This window comes from Brienomyrus brachyistius, chromosome 11 (genome assembly GCF_023856365.1).
Source record: "Brienomyrus brachyistius isolate T26 chromosome 11, BBRACH_0.4, whole genome shotgun sequence".
Taxonomy (NCBI): Eukaryota; Metazoa; Chordata; class Actinopteri; order Osteoglossiformes; family Mormyridae; genus Brienomyrus; species Brienomyrus brachyistius.
Genome location: NC_064543.1, coordinates 3,238,748 through 3,253,444, shown reverse-complemented (window position 1 = coordinate 3,253,444; position 14,697 = coordinate 3,238,748).

Here is a 14,697-nt window from a genome sequence, read left to right as displayed (position 1 = left end):
GAGTGAATGTATTCGTACGAAGATACGTGACGAATGGCATCCTGTATTGGTTCAAAACGGAGTGTTTCACAATCCACCTGGAAACGTGTGATGCATTCGTTGTTGGTCAGTTGAAGTACATCAAGAGGAGGTCGTCTCTGTATGTCCAGTTATCGCAGGAGAGCAAATACATGCACTGCAGCTTAGGATTGTGAGAATACACTACTTCCTTTGAAACCATTTTTTCCTCATTTCATTTGAAAGATTTTTTTTTTTTAATTGACCAGTTGTTTAGCCTGATTGATTTGCCTACGAGGCGTGTTGACAATTCATATGTCACTTAAATTCTGCTAATGGTACTATATTTATATATACTTATAAAGACTGTATGGAGAAAAGTTTTGGGGCACATCTTTTAATCATTGAATTCAGGTGTTCCATTCAGAACTATTGCTACAGTTGTATAAAATCAAGCACCTAGCCATGCAGTCAGGTTTACAAACTTTTGTGAAAGAATGGGTTGTTCTGAAGAGTTCAGTGAATTCAAGCGTAGTACTGCCACAGAATGCTATCTTTGCAATAAGTCAGTCTGTGAAATTTCTTCCCTGCTAGATATTCCACAGGCAACTGTAAGTGGTATTATTGCAAAATGGAAGCGTTTAGGAGCAACACAAACTCAGCGGCGAAGTGATAGAGCACGTAAAGCAACAGATATTGTGTAAATGTCACGCTCTGTTGACTCAGTAACTGCAGAGTTCCAAACATCCGCTGGCATTAACCCCAGCACAAAAACTGTGCCAGGAGCTTCATGGAATGGGCTTCCATGGCTGAGCAGCTGCATGCAAGCATCACATCACCGAGTGTAATGCCAAGCATCGCAGGGAGTGGTGTAAAGCACACCGCCTCTGGACTCTGGAGCAGCAGAAACATATTCTGTGGAGTGACAAATCACACTTTTCTGTCTGGCAGTCTGATGAACGAGTCTGGGTTCGGTGGATGCCAGGAGAACGTTACCTGCCTGACTGTCTTTGCCAACTGTAAAGTTTGGTGGAGGAGGGATTATGGTACGGCACAGTTTTTCAGGGGTTAAGCTAGTCTCCTTAGTTGCCATGTAGAGAACTCTTAATGCTTCAGCAGACCAAGACATTTTGGACAATTCTATGCTTCCAATTTTGTGGGCACAGTTTGGGGAAGGCCCTTTACCGTTCCAGCACGATTGTGCCCCAGTGCACAAAGCAAGGTCCATAAAGACATGGTTGGGTGACTTTGGTAGGTCAGACCTTGACTGGCCCATAGAGAGCCCTAACCTCAACTTCATCGAACACCTTTGGGATAGAATGGAGATTGTGGGCCAGGCCTTCACTTCCGTCATCAGTGGCTGACCTCACAAATGCTCTTCTGGATGAATGGGCAAACATTCCCACAGAAACACTTCAGATAGACAGGAAGTCTCAGGAAGGGTCAGATTAGACATAAAAGGACCCTACAGAGTATGTATTCAGCACCCTGAGGCAGATTCTATCAGATTCTATAGCCTTCCCTGTCTGGAGTTTCTCCTGCTCTCAATTAATCTGATCAATATAGACTGGATCAGGATTTGGGAAGTGGGGTGGGGGTGGAGACCTCAGGTGTGGTCTCTACAGTGGGATGTCATGAAGATAGTAGAGGAGGGAGGGGAAGTGAATTGCCAGTGTTGGTGGTGGGCTACGTCAGATCTATTGAATAAGATGTTAACCTCATTATCCCTATCTGTATTCCTATCTATATTCCTATCTATATTCTTATCTATATTCCTTTCCTCCTTTTGGTTTGTTGATTACATGAACCTTTTCTTTTCCAGAATAAGCATAGTGATCTTTATACAGCGGCAGCATGGTGGCGCAGTGGTTAGCACTGTTGCCTCATACCTCTGGGACCCAGGTTCGAGTCTCTGCCTGGGTTACATGTGTGTGGAGTTTGCATGTTCTCCCCATGTCGTCGTGGGGTTTCCTCCGGGTACTCCGGTTTCCCTTCCCAGTCCAAAGACATGCTGAGGCTAATTGGAGTTGCTAAATTGCCCGTGGAGTGCATGTGAGAGTGAATGGTGTGTGAGTGTGCCCTGCAATGGGCTGGCCCCCCATCCTGAGTTATTCCCTGCCTCGTGCCCATTGCTTCCGGGATAGGCTCCGGACCCCCCACGACCCAGTAGGATAAGCGGTTTGGAAAATGTATGGATGGATGGATGGATGGATGGATCTTTATACAAATGATTCTCCTCATAACTTATTCCTCATGAATGAAATATACCAAAATTGCCTAACAAATCTAATATCTAACTATTGTAGATAACAGTATACCTGTACAATGGTGTTTTCACAAATCTTATAGCAAACTGATCCTTCTATTAGCTGTTGAACATGGTTTCTGGTGACTGTAAGGAAACACTCATTTCTATAGGTCTCTGATCTGTTTCAGTAGCACTTTCTGATCCATCTTTCCTTCAGACATAATGTATACTACAGCTCCTGTAAAATATTAATCTGGTGGTCATTTCCTTAAGCAAACAAATTCTAATATACATTAGATCATATAATCATTAGTTGCAGCCCTAGCGATGTGTGGACTTTCCTCTCGCTGTTTTTACAAGGATATATTGACGTCCTTAAATAAACAACAATGACGTGAAGTTATTTATTGTGTTTCCTACACAATCACCACATTCTCCAAGCAAGCTACGGTGATATCTAAAATATTAATTTTCCAGCATCTCTCAAATAACAGCATTGATTCCATTGTACTACATGAGGTATGGCTGTTCTTATGGCTTATTACCAAAAACAAGCTTTCTAACAGCCCAGAGACCTATTCAGAAATAGATACAGCTTACATTTACATTAAGTCAATACCCATTAGAATACAGTACTTGGGTTACTTAGAAGACTGGACAGCATAGTTCCCATTCACCCACATGTAAAATATGCATACCTTACAAAAATATACTTTCTGTACAAGCCTGGAAGAATTAGTTTTCCAATATGTATTTCAAATTGTGTTACACGTACGGACAAAATATACAATATGGAGGGGAGCATAGATGCCGAAACCAAACGCTTTATGCACCCACATAAATCTAGCACATACAGGCAAAAGTTAAAAATGGCAAACAAGGGAATAAGAAAGAAAATCACAGAGGAGAAGGATGAGGGAGAGAGCTTACATTTCACTTATAGTGATTGCATCACTTTTTTCTGTTATTCCTCTATTATTCATGGTATTTGATTCACATTTCATTCTGATGCCCTGTTTGCAGCTGTTGATTAGGGAATATCAAAGCAAAACTCTTTCTTTAGGAAAATGAAATATACAAAACATAAATGCAGGGTTGGACTTACAGGCTAATCTAGACTGTAGCCCCAGACCCCAAGTTGTGGTGGTGGGTTAGGGTTAGGGTTAGGGTTAGGGAACATAACCAAACCCAAATGGCTCGTCACAGGCTCATCAAATTAGTCCCCTAATCATTTTTCCTCACTAGCAACAGCATGCACTGGAAATACAAACCTGCAAAAACAGCAAAGATAATAAGAGGCTGGTTTTATAAGAGCACTGCAGATGTAGATTCGGGGACCTGCCAGCCTTCATTTGCCAGTTCTGCTCTTCCCCTCTCTCAGCAGTCTCCACACACACAGAAAATTCTGTCCACGTCTACACTATGCTCTCTGCTCTCTGCTGCTCCTGCTTTTTGGGAAAATGCTATTTCTTTGCTTGACAGCCTTATTAATAACTGCCAGTTTACTTTTTAACTGCCCCCCCCCCCAAAAAAAAAGAAAAAGGAAAAAAAAAACATAAGAACAAAGGGCAATTCAGTGAAATTTTACACTAGTTATTCTGCCTTTCAGTATATTCCAAGCTTTCTTGAAAATGTTCACGATTCTTCTCATAATATAAAATAATACGATTGATAACAATAATGAGATCAGCTGTTACTGTAATAACCTATTGGTCCACTATATATTATCACGTCTCATATACATGGAAATATATTTCAGTTCAGTTATGCAGTTATTTGCATTTGTTAAATGTTCTTTAAGCAAGATAAGTTTTCTTTAGTTTCAAAGGTTCCTTTCCCCTAAAAGTCACAACAATAGTTTGATAAAAATTCAAAGATATATTACAATCTGAGTTACCTAAGTCTTTGGTTTATTAGAATATTTTTAATCTCCATTACAATTACCAGTTCTTTTATGCTTCTATAATAAACTCTTTTGATAATATGAAAATGTAATAATTTGATAATTACAAAGTTATGAACTCAACCTTATTAGCTATATTATCATTTCTTTATCCTTTACTTCATTCGGCATTTATGAAGCATGCAAATAGAAAAATTACAAGGATGTGTGAGAAACTCTTAACGGAGCGTAAAATGTTAATAAAGGAATAAATGACGCATCAGTGGCTTATGATAGAAGTACTTTGTACTGTCATACGGAATGGTTTCAATTGTGAACTTTTGTCAAAATTGTATGTTTCAGACAGCCATTGCGAAGGATAACCAGTGTATTTAAATAACTATGTTTATTTAAACCTAATGAAATTTATAATGATGATAATTCTGTTGAAACAAAGATTATTTTGACAGTCACTTTTGTAACTTTAAAATAAGCTCAGTACAGTATTTTCTGAGTTAATTCAAAAACACCTGCAGTCAGTTGTAGGCATGTAAATTGTCCCCTATATCAAGTATTTGCCCAAACTGCTTATCCTACTGGGTCGTGGGGGGTCCGGAGCCTATCCCGGAAGCAATGGGCACGAGACAGGGAACAACTCTGGATGGGGGGCCAGCCCATCGCAGGGCACACTCACACACCATTCACTCACACATGCACACCTATGGGCAATTTAGCAACTCCAATTAGCCTCAGCATGTTTTTGGACTGTGGGGGGAAACCGGAGTACCCGGAGGAAACCCCAGGACAACATGGGGAGAACATGCAAACTCTGCACACATGTGATGCATGTTAATGTCATGATAATATCAAGACAGCCGAATAACTAGTAACAGTTATTTAGTACCTCATCAAGTAAGAAAAGCTGTCATTTTTCATTACCGACAGTTACAGTACGTAATAGCTGAAATGACGTAAAACTACCAATGACAAGGAGATTTTAATACTGTACTTTGCATTTGTTTATTGAAGCAACACTTTCAACACCAGACTTGCATTGCTTCATACTTTTAACCTCCAGTTTACGCCATACTGTGCCAACCATCCACCCACATTCTAACCACTTATGAGGTACAGAGTCATGGGACGTAATATAGTCAACATTTTCATTCTTTTATTCAGCAAATTCTATGATTAAAGCTTTGAAATGGACTCTCTAAACTGTTTGAGTATGATTGTAGACCTAACAGTTTAGCACATCTATTGACTTCTACCTAGAGCAGCAATGGCTATTATCTAAAAAAACAATCTGATCAATCCTAAATCCTACAATTGCATCCAAATTGGCTATTAACCTAAACAGTGGGACACAGAAGTTGGACAAAAGTTAACAGGGTTTAATGGACTGCTGTCAGGAAAAGAAGTAATTTCATTTAAAAAATGCAATGTGGGATTTCATCATAAATCTGCTGTGTCTTTATTATAAGTAAGAGCTTTAGCTTGATAACTAAATGGGCACCTGACTTCACATCCAAGGCAAACGATGCCCTGTTATCTCGTTCTCACCTCTCTGTGTGATAGCAGGTTGAAACCAGAGCAAATGCCAGGAAATAAAGGGGATGGAGTAGGATAGCTTCAACCAGACGGCCCTGGAATTCAGCCACACGATATGCTTTGGTGGAAGACAAATGGAACATATGTGTTTCTATTTTTCGCTGTGTAGAACGGGACACAATTACGACCCACGTTGCTCAATATGCTGCCACCAGACTGAAATCCCAACCATCCAAATCTGAGGGGCTTAGCCGAGGGCCATCAGCCTTTTTCTGCCTGGAATCACGCTCTTCCTCTACCTCAGTTTTTAACCTTCAATGGACTACGTGCTCACAGGAGTGCTGGTGTATTTCCGGTGTAACCTCAGCCAGCTTGATAACTTCCGCTATCCATTCATAGCTCTGTTTTCATCAAAAATGTCGCAGAAAAAGTGTGCATGTTAATGTCATGATAACATCAGGACAGCCGAATGTCTGAGGTTTCTTTAAAAATTGCAGTGGCCTTGACAATATAAGTAAAGAAATTGATGCAGTGGAGGATGTGGGAGGAGTAGTACTGATAATATTTACCAAGCAGCGGCGGCTAATTTTACGGGGGAAAATGGTTAGTTCATATTTTAATTGTAATTATCTAATATTGTAAAGTTACATTGTTCATAATTACCTGTTTAGGCATAATATCAGAAGAAAGAAAATCATTCGTCTGCTTCGTGTGGTGTTAACATGGAAAATGACCGCACGGTCGATGTCTCTGCTCATTATTTCTCTCCATGCCCTTATAAATGCATAATATATACGCTTGTTATGTGTATTAATCATTAAAAATGAAAATGAATGAATGAAAATTAAATGATATGTCTTATTGTAATTAAAAATGGAAAATTAAAATGATGGGTAGTAGGCTATGATGGAATTTTAGCTTTGCAAGAAGAGGACACCGGGTTTAGGATATGAATTGAAGTGTAAATGTAATGCAAAGACTGACACAGAAAATATGCTTATTGCAGAACTGCAAGAAAAAATGTTTTTTTTCCCATGTTTGTTTTTTAATCCGATAATGCAGGCCGACCTGATGAAAACAGAATTACTTCATTAACAATGAAAACTCTCTACATGCATTTGTCAATTATATTGATACAGTTGGAAAAAAAATCGATAAGGGAGAAAAACGTGTTTATCGATAATGTCAATTGTCTGCCCAACCATAGCAGAAAGCAAATGTCAACATGAAGCAAAGGGAGATCCCAGACATTTCAGGTATTTTTAGGTCCTGAAAAGGAGGTCGTTTGCTCACCCTAGGAGGACGAGAAAATCTAACACAGCCTCTGCTCGAAACGTATAGCTCAAAGTCCTTCTTTTTAGTTGCTGATGTACGACACGATGCTCGAATAATGCGACTAATGTCACTGACCGAAAGTCTGGGTAAGTCTTGAAGCAACCAAGTGATAATGTCATAGTTAGTCAGTTAAGTACAGTGTACGAGCACCGGAAGTGAAACAGCTGGCTGACAGGGAACATGGAAGAGAGTGCGTGCATGTAGTAGATTATCTAGTGTTCTACAATATAATAATCCATTACTTGTCATATTTCCCATCTTCCATTTTTCTACATCTGCAGCTATGGAGGTTAAATAGGAAAAAAATGTATGGAGAACTAAGATCTGCAAGTCACACGGCAGACTGGCCTGTATGCTGCTGGAAAAAGGGACATCCCATGAAAGGTGGCCTGAGGGATGTACAGTCCCCTCTCTGGCAGTACTGGTCCAAAGTGACACGCGGACTGCCACCAGCATATGATTCTAACTGGGGATGTGGTATGCTAAGTATATCAACACTGGTAAAAAGCCGAAAATTACCAGATGGCTCTGGGAATAAAAATGTTAGAATTTGCAATATATATTTTTATATTTTCTCAAAGGTTAATAACTCATAATTACGATCTTTCCTTCAGTGTTTGTCAGCATTCTGTTTTAAGGCCATTTACCAAATAGGTTTTAGATATAGTCACCTTCTGTTACGAAAGAAATGTAACAAACTGAGAAAACGGTCTCCTGATGGACATACAGTACTAGAGTGAAGTGCTTTTATGTTGTAAGTTGGTTATTTGATCCATGCAACACTGATACACACATAATTTTAAGTGTGTAGGTTTGGTCTCAATATTGCTAGAGACCAAATCAGTTCAGAATCCCCCACCCCCCCAGACACACATGGTACTACCACAATATTGATAGGGACACGTCCCCACCATCCATACCCAAATCTACACCCTTGCATAATTTATTTTGTCTATTTTAAGATTCCTCTTTGATTAATTGTGCGATTAATTGTGCAATTGTCCCTTGCGGGATGGTTAGATTAAATTAAGTATAAGACAATATTGCCTGAAATATGATACACAGCTTATTTTTCCAGCAGAATTTGGTACAGTACCATGTACCATAGTTAAACAGGGAATTTCACCTCTCTCAGACCGTAAAGAAAAACCAGTACTGGCTTTTTCCAGCCTAAAAGTGTTTTATCGCTTTTGTCCAGAGTGACACACAATTTTATGCAATTACCCAGCTGGATATAATAAATTACCATTTTATTTAAGAGATTTGTATTAAGTATCTTTCTGCTGGTCACAGCTGTTAAGTGCCAGTCTAGGGATAGGACACCTTAACAAAGAAAAAGAGATGGCGGAAAACCTCCAACGCACCACGAACAAAATATTCAGTATAACAAAAGGTCTATTACAAACAATATGAATAATGGCTTGTATTACAAAAGACGGAAAAGTAAGACCAAATGACAAAAATAACAATGCACAATGCCAAAGCCATGCCTGTCTCTCACACAAGCAATAAACGGTCATGACGACAGAACGTGGCTGGGCGGACCATCGCTGATGGAAGAGTGCAGCCACTTCTCAAGGGAACAGCACCCCTTTATATAGCTGTACACCCAATCACCGATGGCAGGAACGATTAACCACCGCTGTCACTGGAATGTCCTGCAACACAACAAAGTCACAAAGCAAAGCACCGCAAATACACTAAGATGTAACACCCCCACCACCAAAAATCTGAACTTCCGTTCTCTGGACCTGAGCTCCCCAGCTCTGGTGGCTTGTCTGTGCAAGTGATATGGTACCAAGTAATTCCTGTCCCTTGAGCATATTGGATCACATGCTAACCATTCAATTTCTAGTCAAATTTCCTCACTACCTTCTCTTGCTGGAACATTAGAACGAAGTCTAATTGTCTTCGAATCTCCATGCCTAGTAACGCTTGTGTTGTGGATATACAGCCAGGTTTCAAGGGTGTGCAGTGCAATTAGCACCTCAAGGGGTTGCATTTTTGAACGTTATGACATCCAGGCCCAGTTTGTTTCACTGCCTATTTTGTTGAATTTGGCACCACTGAGCCATTTCCTAAGAAATGCTTTTTCGTTTCACGCCTATGTCGAACATTTTGGACAGCTTAGACTTCAGTCCAGGCTCAGTGGAGGATTTGAGTGAGCCATGTGTGCTGTGCTCCAAATCTCCAGCAGTGATGTCACCCACACTGGAATGCTCTAACCAAACAGCCCTGAAACGTTCATCACAATCAGACGCTTTGCTGCCCTTCTGCTGACAGCCATCTTCCCCGAATTGGTCTTTAAAGGGGAGTCGGCTTGCAGCCGCTGCTGGACAGCCTCCCAAGCACCATTGACAGGGGCGCAGCTAAGGGGGGGAAAGTTGGGACAATTCTAAGGGCCCACGCCCTTTAGGGGCCCCCAGAGATCTGAATGGGTGTGGTAGGGGGGCCCAACCTCATATTTTGTCATAGGGCCCAAAATTGCTAGCGGCGCCCCTGGCCATTGATGTTCTGCCTGTCTGGGGTCCAGTGTACTTAGCTACTTCTGCCCTCAAGTGGCAAACATTTCTGTGTGGGAGTATTTCTGCACGTATCTGATCCCTGTCGAGTGGATGCAAACCATGCATATTTCTGCAGTTATTCCCAGGTGTTCATGCTGCTCTTATTTGGCTATAACAGTTATTTAAACTACTTGTCTATCTTCTCTGGATCAGCAGGATCATCATATACTCATTCTGCATATTTATATCGGTGAGTTCCATCTGCATTAGTCTGTTTTTTTAACTTTGAACCTTTTGATTGTCAAAGGATGTAGCAGAAGCATTGCTGAGAGCACGTCATTACCTTCACTACTCTCACCTAAATGTTCTACATATTCTGTATACCTGGCAAGCCTGCCTATCTGGCCAGCATTTGCCTGTTTTGTAATTCCAGGTACAGAAGTGAAGGTGGGCGTGCCCCCCCCCCCCCACAGTGGGCTTGCTGCCCTTTCTCCATCTGCTTCATTTTGTTCTCAAGCACTCCACAGTTCACTTCCAGTTCTTCACCTTTGGCTCACAGCCTGTGTACAGCATAATCACTTCCTGTGATTGTGTGGAATTCTTCCTATTTTTTTTGAAGGTCTAATGACCACTGTACAAAAGATATGTTAAATTTATCTTGAATTTCCCTAAATATAAATGAGATTTCCTCCCTGATGTTTGGCAAGTCCAATTTGTCAATGGTACTTTAAGTGGTTGAATATTTCATATTCCGCCAGCCCACTCTGCAGTCATCAGTTAAATGTTTTTAGATATGCCAGTTGACACAGGAGTATCAGTGTAACACTAGAGGTAACTGCAACCATATTGGCAATAGCAGAACAGCAATACCGGCAATAACAGTAGCATGAGTAATAGCGATTATACAACTCCACCACACCAGTATATAACACAAATTCAAAAACTCACTGGCAATGCAGCCAAAACATCACAACATCAACTTCAACTTTTATTACAAACAATGAGTGAAATGTGAACAGCGAATGTGGATCGTGTTAGTGCAGTTGTAGGATATGTTTAACTCCAAACTCTAGGGTACCTTATGCGCTAGGATCTTGAATCACTTTACATGATACTGTTTTCTATTTTGTGGGTTTCAAGAAGCAGCAAGCAGAACTTCAGAAATGGCGATGGACTTTTTGTTGAAGAAGAGTCATTATCCAGGATGAAAACTGTTATGTTCCTAATAAACAAAAGCAATTTCTTCCACCAGACATTATTCCACCAAAATCAATTTTTTTTTGTTTTCAGTTAAGATCAGGCATGAACTGGCCATTAGGAAGTTTGGAAATTTTCCTAGTCTTGTGAGGCTGATCTTTCTTCACCAATGGCGGCATTATAAAGCCGATATGATTGCAATCGATAGCAACACACAATCGGTGCCCCCCCCACCCCGCAGTGGTCAGTGGAACACATCAAACTGGAGCCACTTGACAGCAAATACCAGCTACTTTTGTTTCCAGTCTGGCCCTGGTAAAGATCTAGCTGTAGAATCAGAGCTGAACACCAGGAAAAAGTAGATCAGGTATAAACAGAGTCTCTGGGGGGAAATAGAACATCATAAAAGAAATCAAGCTGGGTGTCATACGCTAGAGAATCCAAAACCAAAGCAGAAAAAAAAAACACTCAGACCATGATTCCAGGAGAGATGAAGGTTCACAACACAGTGAGACTCCTGAGGATTTGACTGTGGAACCTGAAATTCAACACGGTTGCAGATCATCAGGATCTCAAACAGTCAGTTTAGTAACTGGGTGAGGGGGGTCGCTGGCGATTGCTTGTTGTAGAATCTGTGGTTTGAGATGGTGTGCCAACAGTTAATTACATCACACTAGCGCATCACCCCAGGTGTATCATTAATGAAATCCATCTGGCTTCTTCACATTGCATTAATCCCAGAATCCACAGGAGCACAAGGAGAGGAGTCCATATCTACCAGGGAGGTACCAAAACCTTAATGCAGTATTTGGATATACATGAATAATGTTTTTTTTTTTTTAATATTAATTCTTCCCAAATTTTGGCTGCAACATTTGTATTTAATATTAGATGTCATCTGATTCAGCAAACATCACACCAGGTTTTGGACAAATGCACATAATGTTGATGTTTTCTTCTGCAGCACTTCTGTGTTCCTTTTCGTATTTCACCTTTGCACGTCCTTAAAAGCCAATCAGTCCCAAAATAATTTCACCCAGACTGCACTGCATTCAGGGTCTAAGAGCCACATCCTTTGGTTTGTGCTATCACTAACTGTAGCAACACTGACTGACTGTGCTGCTCATCAGTAGCACAACAACTATGGTAAAGAATTCTAGAACCAAAGACAACACTTTACACTCTTGAAAATAAAAAAATTAACAACTAATACACGGATTGCATGGATGAGCAAACTTCCGTCACAAGTCAATAAGATTTCTTGCCTTTTGTGGGCATAAGAAATTTGCAAGACTTGCATATAGTATTATCCAAGCATATGTAGACACTTGAAGTGCCTGAAGGAAACTTTCTAATAGTACGCTGAAAGATTTATGACATTTTGATATCGAGTTTTACTTCTTTATTATTTGGGGAGTACAGGTGTAAAGATTCTGGGGCCATGATTTATGGGAAGGGTTGAATGCAAACTCAATAGAAGAGAATGCAAGGGAGAGAAATAAAACCTTTTTGCTATGGATATACGTCTTTCTGTGATTTTCTGTGACGAACAATCTACTGATGTATGAAATTTGCTTAGTTGGCTCCTGGGCAGCTGTAAGCTTGTAACCCACTCTTTATCTTGTTTGCAAGTTACTTTTGACAAAAGTAAATAAATAAATGTAAATCTCGATGTGATACTAATATTCAATGAAAACACAAAAGGCCCTTTATAGCAGGTAGAAAGCAATTTATCAAAACTTGGTATTGTCAAGCTCTTACTTCATATATGAACAAGATACATGCTTCTTTGTTTTATTATACACTGCCTGTACCCAGTTATTTGTTTATACTTTCATTTCATTCTGTGTTGTCTTTTTTCGTTCATCTCTGTGACAAAAGCAGTAGGCAGAATCAAATCTGCGAAGCGACTAGTGCTGATGAGAGTGCTGACAGCAGTCAGTTAGCCCTGTCTTGACACACCTCCCGGCCAGAGGGTTCACTTCAAGTGAAATCATTCACAGCTTCATACACGAGTGGTCCACTAATAAACCATCAAGCTTCACCATCACCCTTTTCTATATACGGGAAGATGCACTCAATTTGAGAGGCTAATTGTGAATGGAATAATTAATCAAGGCCTAAGCAGAATTCCCCTGACCCATACCGTGCAGACATAAACATTTTGCCATTTACTTGGAAGTTATGCGTTTGTCATGAGCATCGCTGATGGACATTTCGGAGAATTCATCTCGACACACAGCCTAGGCGCTTGGCAAAGTACAGAACCAGCAGTGTACAATGGTGCCCCACCCCCGAGCACTTACATCATCAGGATGCGGCTACTTCTTAATGAGGCCATAATTAAATGCAAATCGGCTCGACAGCTCCCATGCAGACCAGAGCACCAAAGGAATTTAAGGAGATGTCGGACCAGTGAAGGGAAAGGGGTACGCATCGTGCAGTCCGCTACAGGAGAGCACAGCTAAACATCTGGATGCTGGAAAAGCATGTGAGGAAAAAAAAACACAATTTACATTTAAAGTTATCATATTGTTTGTTAAAATTAGCTTAGAAATATGTTAATCATGACTATTCTATTTGTGAATAAAACACACACAAACAAACCATAAGCACAAAACACTAATGGTGGCATTATAAATTTTATTAAAAAAAATTTAAAACCTCCCACTATGAGATGAAGCAGACCAGCTCGGACTAAAACAGGAGCTGAATGTATTTGGACTCTTAGGACAGAAGCTCCGGTCAGAGACAGGATGGTATCTTAATCAAAATGATACCTGTCATGACAGCACTAGCCAGACCAGTCCTCTGCTTTCTGAAACAATGGATGCTAGTGACTCAGAAAAAGATAAAATACTCCCCTGATTTCGCAGTTGACTTAATCTTGCTACCAAAATATCACTTCTGAATATTTCTGTGGGCTACCTTGCTTTTGGTTATTTTAATTTTGACAAATAGACCATCAGTGTTGACCTCATGTCATGGTGTGCAATGCCCAAATGAATAATAATGATTATGTGTAAATTGTATCAATAGATTATAATGAAAAGTCAATAATTAGGCTTTATATATGGGCAGCGCCAGTGGATCAGAGCCTGTCAGCATATGATCAGTTCACATGACCGTCTATTCTCACCTAAGCCTATTATGAAAAAGCTGGATTAAGATAATTAAGGGTGACTTGGTTACGGAGCCCACTTGCACATTGGAGATTTTGCGAATGATCGTTGAATGTCATGTTGATCAAACCACTGCAAAAACAAAACAAAAAATGTCGACATTTAAAAGTGACGCATCATGTACAGTTTCTTATCACTCACTATACTGTCTTTGGGTAGGAGAAAGAACTGATTTCTTGCTGGAAGTGTGTGTGGTTAGAATACTCTTTACTGTACATATTATCTTAAAGTTGCTCAGAAAGCTTGGATGCTGTTTAATAGATATGCCAAATAGAATTTGTTCTTGGGCACAAGGAGATGGGGAACATGATTTATTCTCCTGCATTGGATGTTCGCCATCTTGAAAACGAATTTCTGAAGATCAGTTCAAAACCAACTGACTGTCTACTGAAGAAGCTTAATGTGATACTGAAAAACTGTATTCTGTTTCTCTACCTGGAGTGTTTGAGCTCAGAGAATCCTTCAACAGGCTTCTTACACTCAGGCTATTGCAATTAGTTCTGTATGTTTATGTTTAAGTATGTTTACTTATCAGATAAAGGTGCTGAGGGAAACATATGCAGAGAAACAGACAGGAATGATGTAATTGAGTAGCTGTGAGTGCTGTCTAACATTCCAGTGCTGATACCTTAACAGAAGCATGTAAGCTTCTAAATAAGCCTGTATATGTGAGCAGAGAGTGATATTAATCACCAGAAAAAGGCACCATTTTCTAGTGGATGGTTTTAAGCCCAATTCATCTGGCCGTGTCACTGTGTTTAAGAGTAGGATTAATGGGAGATGTGAGGGAATTTATTTGAT